Source organism: Falco rusticolus, chromosome 3 (genome assembly GCF_015220075.1).
Source record: "Falco rusticolus isolate bFalRus1 chromosome 3, bFalRus1.pri, whole genome shotgun sequence".
NCBI lineage: Eukaryota > Metazoa > Chordata > Aves > Falconiformes > Falconidae > Falco > Falco rusticolus.
The window spans coordinates 16,003,948-16,012,787 of NC_051189.1; the positions used below are offsets into that span (position 1 = coordinate 16,003,948).

At 42.1% G+C, this 8,840-nt stretch overlaps 1 long non-coding RNA gene across 1 annotated transcript; it reads right to left on the minus strand.

Moving 5' to 3' along the window:
• Nucleotides 1-2,893: 2,893 nt before the first annotated feature.
• Nucleotides 2,894-8,312, minus strand: LOC119145655. The gene is made up of 3 exons (XR_005103477.1): nt 7,050-8,312; nt 6,095-6,308; nt 2,894-5,466 (listed from the first exon to the last, which is right to left on the minus strand). It is a non-coding gene; the product is annotated as an uncharacterized LOC119145655 (long non-coding RNA).
• Nucleotides 8,313-8,840: the final 528 nt, after the last annotated feature.

Below are 8,840 nucleotides of genomic sequence, written 5' to 3' on the forward strand. Positions count from 1 at the left end.
AATTGAAAATAAATGCAGATGCTGTATCAGAATGTAAATCAGTAACACCCCTATCCCTAAACTTCATATTCATGAACATGTGATTTCAAAATCTGGATTTTAATTTTCATCAAGGCTGTTTTATTTGGTCACAGTATTCATATTTGGTCTTCTACCATGCAGTCTGTATCATAAACTCAGATCTATTTCAAATCTAAGCCTAGATATATTTTTAGTATTATTATGCATATTGAAATACACTGATGAATTGAGCATTAATATAGCATTAATCATATTAATTAAGATCAGTTAGAACTATGCTCACAGATCAGAATTAATGACATTGTTGGGGGCACAGAGTAATGCCATCAGAGGAATGCTGTACACCGAAATGGTACAGTCATCTGAAATCCTGCCATTGTTGGGTGGCTGAAGGGATCTAACATACAATTTACTTGTTCCAGGAAATATGCCTGACTTATTCAGCACTTGACACTCAGCCCATATGCCACAGTTTACATACAGCACAGTGATCTGGGCATTTACTAAAAGGAGAGATAGTCCAGCTAGCCTCTTTGGTTTCAAAAAGTTATGTTGCTTGTGTGACAACCTTGAGACATCAACCAGGATGACCTGTTTCAGGGAATGTGGAGAAACACAACTGCTTTAGCCACTTGCCTATTCTGATTACTGAACAGAGGGGTTCTCCTGGTTTATGGAACAAAACTGCAATTTTAGATTTGTAACTATTTCCTGCATTTAATTTATCTCCCAGTCTGACTACAGCCTTCTGTAATATCAGAGTTCAAACAGAAAGTAGGACTCCACAGGGCTTGCATGCAAAAGTCTAAGAAACATACTGTGACTCCCTTTGTCTAAACTCCATTTTAAAAAAAATATCTGCTAGAGTCTGTTGTAGACAGATGAAAGCAAGTTCTGGCTATGCTTTTAGCCCGCCGTGCATGAATCAGCTGTGATCCAGAAGAAGCCTGACTGTGTTAGTATGGTGCCGAGTCCAAGCTTACCTTGGGCTTGGCCAGACACAACTGCAGCTAGTTGGTTTCTGGTGGTATTGGACAGTGAATATATAATAATGCTGAACTACCCTATTGCATCATAGTCTTCCCTCATTTACACTAGTCCAGCCTCATGGAGGTCAGTAGCTTTGAAGTGGTAAGAGATGTATTTGGCTGAGTTCCTCAATTTTATGCAAATGTCCTATGTAACATCAAAAAAGGAAATTTAGAAAGGAGGTAGAATAGCATTTAGAAATCAAGACCAGAAAGTGTCTGCTTGCTGTTGAATCAGGTAGTACTGTTGAACAGTAGCTATAGTTGAGCTGTCAAGGAATGTTTCCCCTAAAAGGTAATTCAGAGCCTGAGGTTCAAGGAAACGAAACCAACTTTCACATATTTACTGACCAAAGACTGAATGCTGAACGTTCGGTTCTTGAGCAAGCTGCTACAGTTTGAATAAGGGATAAAATCCATGTTCAAACTGCTTTACCGTAGACATCAAATTTAAGTATGATAACGTTAGCAGGTATCTGATCCATCAGGGTGATTCATGCCACCTAAGCTGGGCACCTAGGATTGCCCACATAGGCAGTGGACAATTTAGTGCTCAACAGAGGTTCATATTGCTCTTCATTGCCAGTGTTTAGTGAACATTTATAGGCATGATTCATTTTTGAAAGACACTGAGTGGACATCTGGCTAACTTCTGGGAAACAGTAGGCAAAGGTATATGTCTGGACAGGCACTGGAGTCTGTTCTTTAAATGCCCTGATGTATGCAGGAGTCAGAAGAGTGAGTGTTGTTTTGATGCTGTCAGTATTAGGCATAGTCTGAGCACATCTAATAAATCTGGTCTCTCTGAGGGAGTGTGTCAGAGCCTCTGAGCTGCAACAATTTAGATGCCTATTAGAGCAAACCTTTCTGCTCCTAAGCACTTGTAGGAGAAAAGGTTGAAACACCTCAGGAACTCAGAGCTCAAGAAGCTGAATAGATTTTTACTACCTCCGTTATCACACAGTCCTGAATACTGGACTGGGTCATCACTTTGGACCTAGAGGTTGTTTTCACAGATGGCCTAAAATCATTGCAATGCCTGCACCTACTCGGTGAGAAGTGGAGTGATTCAACAGACATAAGCAAGACACAGAGCAGGGAGCTGTTGACAGGTGCCAATGGGAAAGGAGAGTATAGGGACTTGGGCATAAAGGAGGTGACTGAACGTGGCCCTAGGCACCCAAATTCCACTGAAGACAGACATGGCCCAAATTCTCCAGCTAGCAGTGGTGGCATGTTTCTACACCCTGTGACTTGACCCCATGGGCACTGGGCACGACTGTTAATAGCAGTGGGGGAACCGGTGTTGGACTTGCAGTAACCCTGTCTGGAGGTTAAGCACTGATGTCTTCTGCCTGCCTGCCCATGTACTGGGTGGTTTTACTTGACAATGAACATAACCAGAAAGGAACCCCCGCAGTGCAGGGTGTGAGGCAATTAGCCATATTGTTTCTCCTAAAATTGGATTTGCTTATACAGGCCTTTTTCATTCCTTCAGAGCTCATGCTTGAGAATTAATATGGCAATTATCGATCCCTTTTGTATACTGTGGAAAAGGAGGTTCTAATCCTCAGAAGTGGATTTGCTCTGATGACACATAAACAAAACCCTGGAGGAAGGAAGGTAAGGCATAAAGAGGTGTTGACAAGCTGTATACCACTTGGTTATGCAAACACAGATGTGGTAAAGAGCAAAGAGCAACAATTTTGCAAAAGTTGAAAGTGTGGGAACACTGGCGGTTGCTCTTTAATGATTATAACACAAAGGAGTGCTGGCAACTTCTCTCATTGACTTTACATTATCAAGCTGAGTCAGTGATGAGTAATAAGATATACTATTGGAAATCTCCTTTAATGTACCAGCTTTTTATTTGACACTTTAATCCCTTCACTGACACACGTAAAGCTTCCTATGAAATGGTGTGGTGGTCCTAATACCACCAGAGAGCTTCTGTTTGCAGATACAGTGCATTGCTGTTTACAGATCAGGCCCGTTGTGTGCTGCCTTGCTTGCTTACAAGCAAGCCAGGATTTGGAAAGTGAAATGGGAATGAGGTAGAGACCTCATGGGTAAGCCTGTCAAAAGTGTGATTTATGTTGTTTTCCTTCCATGGGCACCCAGTTTGACACATCTGTCTTGCCCTCATCTTCTAAAAGTCCTTCGAAAGAGCATTTCCAAGCTGACATCCACAGTTGCATCTGGGTACTGTAGCTGTTCGGTCTCTGCTTTAGCACAGCTTGCCAGCTGGGCTCTGATGTCAGCAACTTGTGAAGCTTGGTCTGTAGTACAATGTTTGTGTTTCAGGGAGACAAAAAGAGTTTTGATGTTTTGATTTTTCCCCTCTAAGTTTGTGTGTTTGTGTGCTGGGTCCCCAGCACTTGTGTGGTGCACAGGCCTTGCTCTCATGCCAAAGAGCTTGTTTGTCAGGCAAAAGATAAAAAATTCCTGCAGCCACTCAGACACATTCCTCATCTATTGATTTCTGCCTCTGCGGTCAGGTCACAGGCTGGCATTTGTTGCAGACCCCATCAGATTTGCACAACCTATTTTTATGGCTCTTGACCTCACATGCCCCAAAGTGCTGATGAGCTAAATACAAGTCCTGAACACAAGAATACTGTTAGAAAATAACAGTGTATGCAAGTACACATAGCAGAACTAACACAGGGAAAGGGTCTGAGGGAACGCTTGCTGTCCTTTTATGACCTATCCAACAGAAAGAGTAGATAAGAGCCTTTGCTGTAGAATTTCCTTCCATTCTGGGATGATGAAACTGGTTAGTTTAGAGAAGCTTGAGTGCACATCTACCTCTTCAGAAATTTAGGAAAGGATTTTTCTTTCCACTTCTTCTGCAGATATTCCCAAGTTCCAGCTCAATTCAAGCCAGAGCATGCAACTAGCACGTTCCTTGAGGTATGCTCACAACTACACAGTCTGTCAGCAAGTGAAAAGCATTCCATTGCTACATCACCTAGGCAGAGATCTGACCGCAAATAGGGAGGCTTCCATGCAGTTTGCTCTCCAGCTTTTTTTTTCTTTGGATTTGGCTTTGGCTTGAAGTTCATCTTCTCTGCTTTGCCCTGTAGTACGCAGAGACATCTAGTGGCTGAGCAATCCTGAACACAGGAGTCTTGGATCATGAATTACCAAAGAGAGTAGGGATACCTCATCTGGTGAGGAATTTAGCATGTCCTGAGAGTTGGGCTGCCCTCTGTGGGCATCTTCTGGGAAGCAGATTGTCACTTCTGTGGACCAGGTCCTACACTGGTAATGCTGAAGAAAGTGTGATACCATTTTCTTAAATTCAGACCAGTAAATCTGAGTGTTTCTTTCTTAGTCAGCCAGGCCTTTGAGCACGGTCCATCAAGCATACGGTTTGGAGACCAAGCATACCACTTTACAAAAGCAGGAGATGTTTTTTGGTAGCACATCCAGTGCCTTGGGTTTCATTCTTTTATTTCTCACAGGGTGTGTCTTACACAAAGGATTAACCTAAGAGTGGATTTAAATATACTCGATCCCATGGGCTGCTCCTTTCCCTACTGCTTTGCTGGATGCTAGCCCTGCTGCTGCCCAGGCTCAGACCCCTCACTGTGGTACCCGAGAAGATCCAAAGAGAAGGTATCTCCTGGTGCACTGCTGCCCACTCTGCTCAGTCCTGCTGGGCTTTTCCTCTTGGCTCTTGCTCTACTGCACTCTAGACCTTGGCTTAAGTCCATACCTGAGTGTATACTCAACAGAGGAACCAGAACTTGAGATCAGACTCAAATCTATGCTATGCTGCCTGTGTAGGTGCATGCACAGAGGGCAAATGAAGTTGACACTTCTCACAAGTCCCTGTCTGAAATTGTTCCAGTCAGCACAGGGCAGAAATCAGAGAATGATGGATGTTCTGAGTCCATCAGTCTTGTATTGGAGTTGTTTCTGTAAAAGCTGTAGGGGAAAGCCCGGTGGTAGGGTGTCCTTCCTGCTCATTGCTTTCACACACTGCAGGAGTATTTCTCAGTTCCTAATAGAATTCTTCACATGATTGATCGTAAAGAGCTGTGAGACTCCGTGACTAACCACAGGGTAGTTGAGCCAACAAAGATTTAATGGCAAGACTCTGACGGCTTTTCTCACGAAGATCCAGGTAAAGGGTTTTTTGTCAGGCGATGGGTCTACGTAGTGCATATTTTTGAGATGGAACAGCTCAGCTGAAAAATGTTAACTTCTGGAATTTCTTCATGAGACCCTCACAAAAGCTTTACCAGCATCTGTTTGCCCCCTATTAGGGGTGGTTCTTAAGGTTTTACCCATAACATTCTTCAATAACAGATGCCTGACATCTCCTGAGATTTTTTGAATAGGAACTTCCATCTGGCGCTGCATCCTCAGAAGCTGTGACTTGGCTTCTTTGTCTGCGGGGTGGTTAATCCTAATGAGGCAAGCACAGCAATTTGCTGAGCAGAGATATATGCTTATCAGATCCTATTACTGAGCTGATTCTCTTTTATAATTATTTATTCTGACTTCAGTAGATGAAGCAATGTGAAAACACTTAAACCCAGAGCTTTCATCAAGAAGACACAATCTCACACTCCTGTGAACAACTGAAAGCTGCCTATATGGAAATGGATAACTATACTGGCATAGTTGCCCCAGTATACCCTGCCAGTTAAACTTCCCATGCCCTTCTTATCTCGCGATAAATGTCCTCATTTAAATTATGTTCTGATGAGCTCCATAGGAAAGAAGTATTTTTATATTGGGACAGCAGTGACCATAGAGGGAGAATTTTATTGGCGTAGCTAAGCTAGTATAATTATACCGGCATAATGATGCTGGTAATTTTCCCTGTGTATACAAGCTATGAGTCTCAAATTGTGCTTCACTGGCAGAAGAAGCTCCTTTGTTGGAGAGTTTCTTTAGATCTGAATCAGGTCGTTAATAAGTGCTTCAGCACTGAAGTCAATGCCTCAAACTTTATAATGAGTTTTACTCTTTGCCTCCCAGAGAATCCCAAACTGTTTTATGCTTGTAACAGACTCTACACAAAAACTCACCCTCTGCTGATGGAAAGCCAGCTCAGGGGAGAATTACAGCAGTTACTTCACATCAGCATCATCAGAGGTTACATGGTCTTGAGGAGAGGGAGCTCTCTACTGGGAATCAGCAGACATCAGGGAGTGTTAGCAGACAGCTGTATGTATGGGTTTGTCTCTTTTCTTTTCTATTTCCTCTCCCACTTTATATTTTCATAGCCTGTTTTGCTCCCTGCTAATGAGATTTCGGTTGAAATGGGGGCTACTATGTGTACTCGTAATACATATGAAAACAATAGCTGTGCGTGACAGTTTATGGGAAGAGATGAAGGCTCATACAATAACCATGTGAAATATAAGTAATTTGAACAGGAATATCTTCAATGACATTGACTCATCAGAACCATGATATGCCATCTCATATGAAAGGCTGCCATGTCAAGTGGATGAGGCTGTTAACACAGTCACAGCCTTTGCTAAATATAGTCATATACACTTATCAATTGAACTGGAAGTATGTGCACAGCAAAATAAATAGTTTAAGTGATGATTAGACAAAAGAAAGCTAAATAAACATGGTAATTACATTTTCTATAAATAGCAATACAAAGTCACCAATCAGTGGGTTTTCTTTATTAGTAATTGTTACAGAACAAAATTAATTGCTACTTATAATAGGTTTTAAAGAATCACAGAGAAACTGATTGGAGTTCATTGGAACCAGCCTTCCCCTCATACAGGACTACTGCCAACACCTGCTGTCAGCTGTGGCTTTGTCTAGTCAAGTTCTGAAAATTCCCAGGGATGGTGATTTTCATCTCTGGGTACCTGCTCTAGCACTACCCTATTAGAAAAGCTTTTCCTTATGTCCGATCTGAACCTCCCTAGCTGCATCTTGTGACCTTTGCCCATCGTTATACCATCTGCCACTACTGAGAAGAGTTTGGCTACATTATTTTTGTTACCTTTTTGTTACCTTTCAACTTGTACATATGACTATTCACTCCATAGCCTCCTCTTCATAAGATAAAACAAGGCCAGTTCTCTGAATGTATTGTACTTGGTTATTCATCTCCTGGACCATTTTGATAGCTCTCTTCTGAATCAGCTCCAGTTTCTGCATATTTCTCTTGAACTTGTGGGTGGGAGGCATCCATAGTGGGACACAGTATTCCAGGTGTGCAGAGAAGGATTATGATCCGATCTGCTGGACGCATTCCTCCTAGTGTTGTTCAGAATGTGTTTGCCTTATTTGCAGGGAAAGCTTCCTGTTGGCTCATACTTAGTTTTGTGTCTACTTGTCCTTTTCATTAAGCTTCTTTCAGACAGCCAGTGTACTGATGCTTGAGGTTGTCCCAGCCAAATGCAGGATGTGAAAATATTCTCTCTTGATATTCATAACATTTTTTGTTAGTCCTATCTTCAAGTTTATTAAGGACCATCCTCAGTGAGGCTCTGCCTTTTAGTGCACCAACCACTCCTAACTTCCTACATCTTCAAAATAGCTGAGGATTTATTTTGCCTTACTATCGAGATCATTGATACTCTTTGTTACTGGCCAACAGCTGGTTGCCAAGACATTGGTTAGTAAGTAGCCTTTGAGACAGACAGTCCAGGAAGCTTTCATGACATCCAGTGGACTATAAATCCTCAGCTTCCAGATGACAGCACTGTAGAGATGGATCGGAAGTCTTAGTGAAACCAAGTATACTTTATCTACTGCTCTCTTTTCATCAAAATAAGACTTTTCATCACTGGAGGCAATCAGGTCAGTCAAGCATGATCCGCCCTTCTAAGTCCACGCTAAATGTTTGCAATTACCTTCTTGTTCTTGCACATGTGACTGGTATCAACAAAACCACACCTATTTTGCAGTATAAGGGAAAAGAGTACATCCACTACAAAGGTGAAATTCACTTTTGGCCAGTCTTCCCAGCCGCTGCTTCTGACCCTACAGCCCAGGCTCAGAGCCCTCACTGTGGCATTTGAAAACAGCTGAGGAGAAGGTCTCTCCTGGTGTGCTGCTGCTCACTCTCATCAGTCCTGCTAGGCCCTTCCTCTTGGCTCTTGCTCTACTGCCCTCTAGACCTTGGCTTACATCCACGTGGAGTGTACGCTTACACACAAACAGAGCAGGAGAAGAGTCAGAACTTGAGATTAGGCTCAGATCCATGCTATGGTGCCAGTGTGGGTGCACCCACAGAGGGCAAATGAAGCTGATATTTCTCACAAGTCCTTGCCAGATGTGCTCTCAGTTGGGGTTGTCCAGCCTAAGCACACTAAGCAAACAACTTTGGAGATTGTTTTATTTTAAATTTCTCTCTGCCCTAGACACAGGTTTAGCAGTGCTTGGGGTTAGATCCCCAGCTGGGCAGGCCATGAGCCACAGGCAAGGTCTCTTGCCTTCCTCTGCCATTAGGATCTTCCAGACACTAACTTTGCATTGTATGGACTGCACATTTCTTTTAAACTCAACAAAATCAAAGCATATGGAAGCAGAGCTCAGAATTTCTATTTTGCATTTAGTGCTGCTGTTTTGGTGGGTTATTTTACTGCTACTCCCATTCACTTCTTTGTTGCTAAAGTTTAATGAAAAATATTTAACTCAAAGTAAAAAATAACTTTGGGTTTAAACATTTCACTTGGATTTAACTTCTAGCATTTTGCTTTATGTAATCACTGCCATTAAACACTTAAAACTCTATTTGAGATGTATAATAATAATAATAATAATAATAATAATAATAATAATAAATCCCTTTTCAGT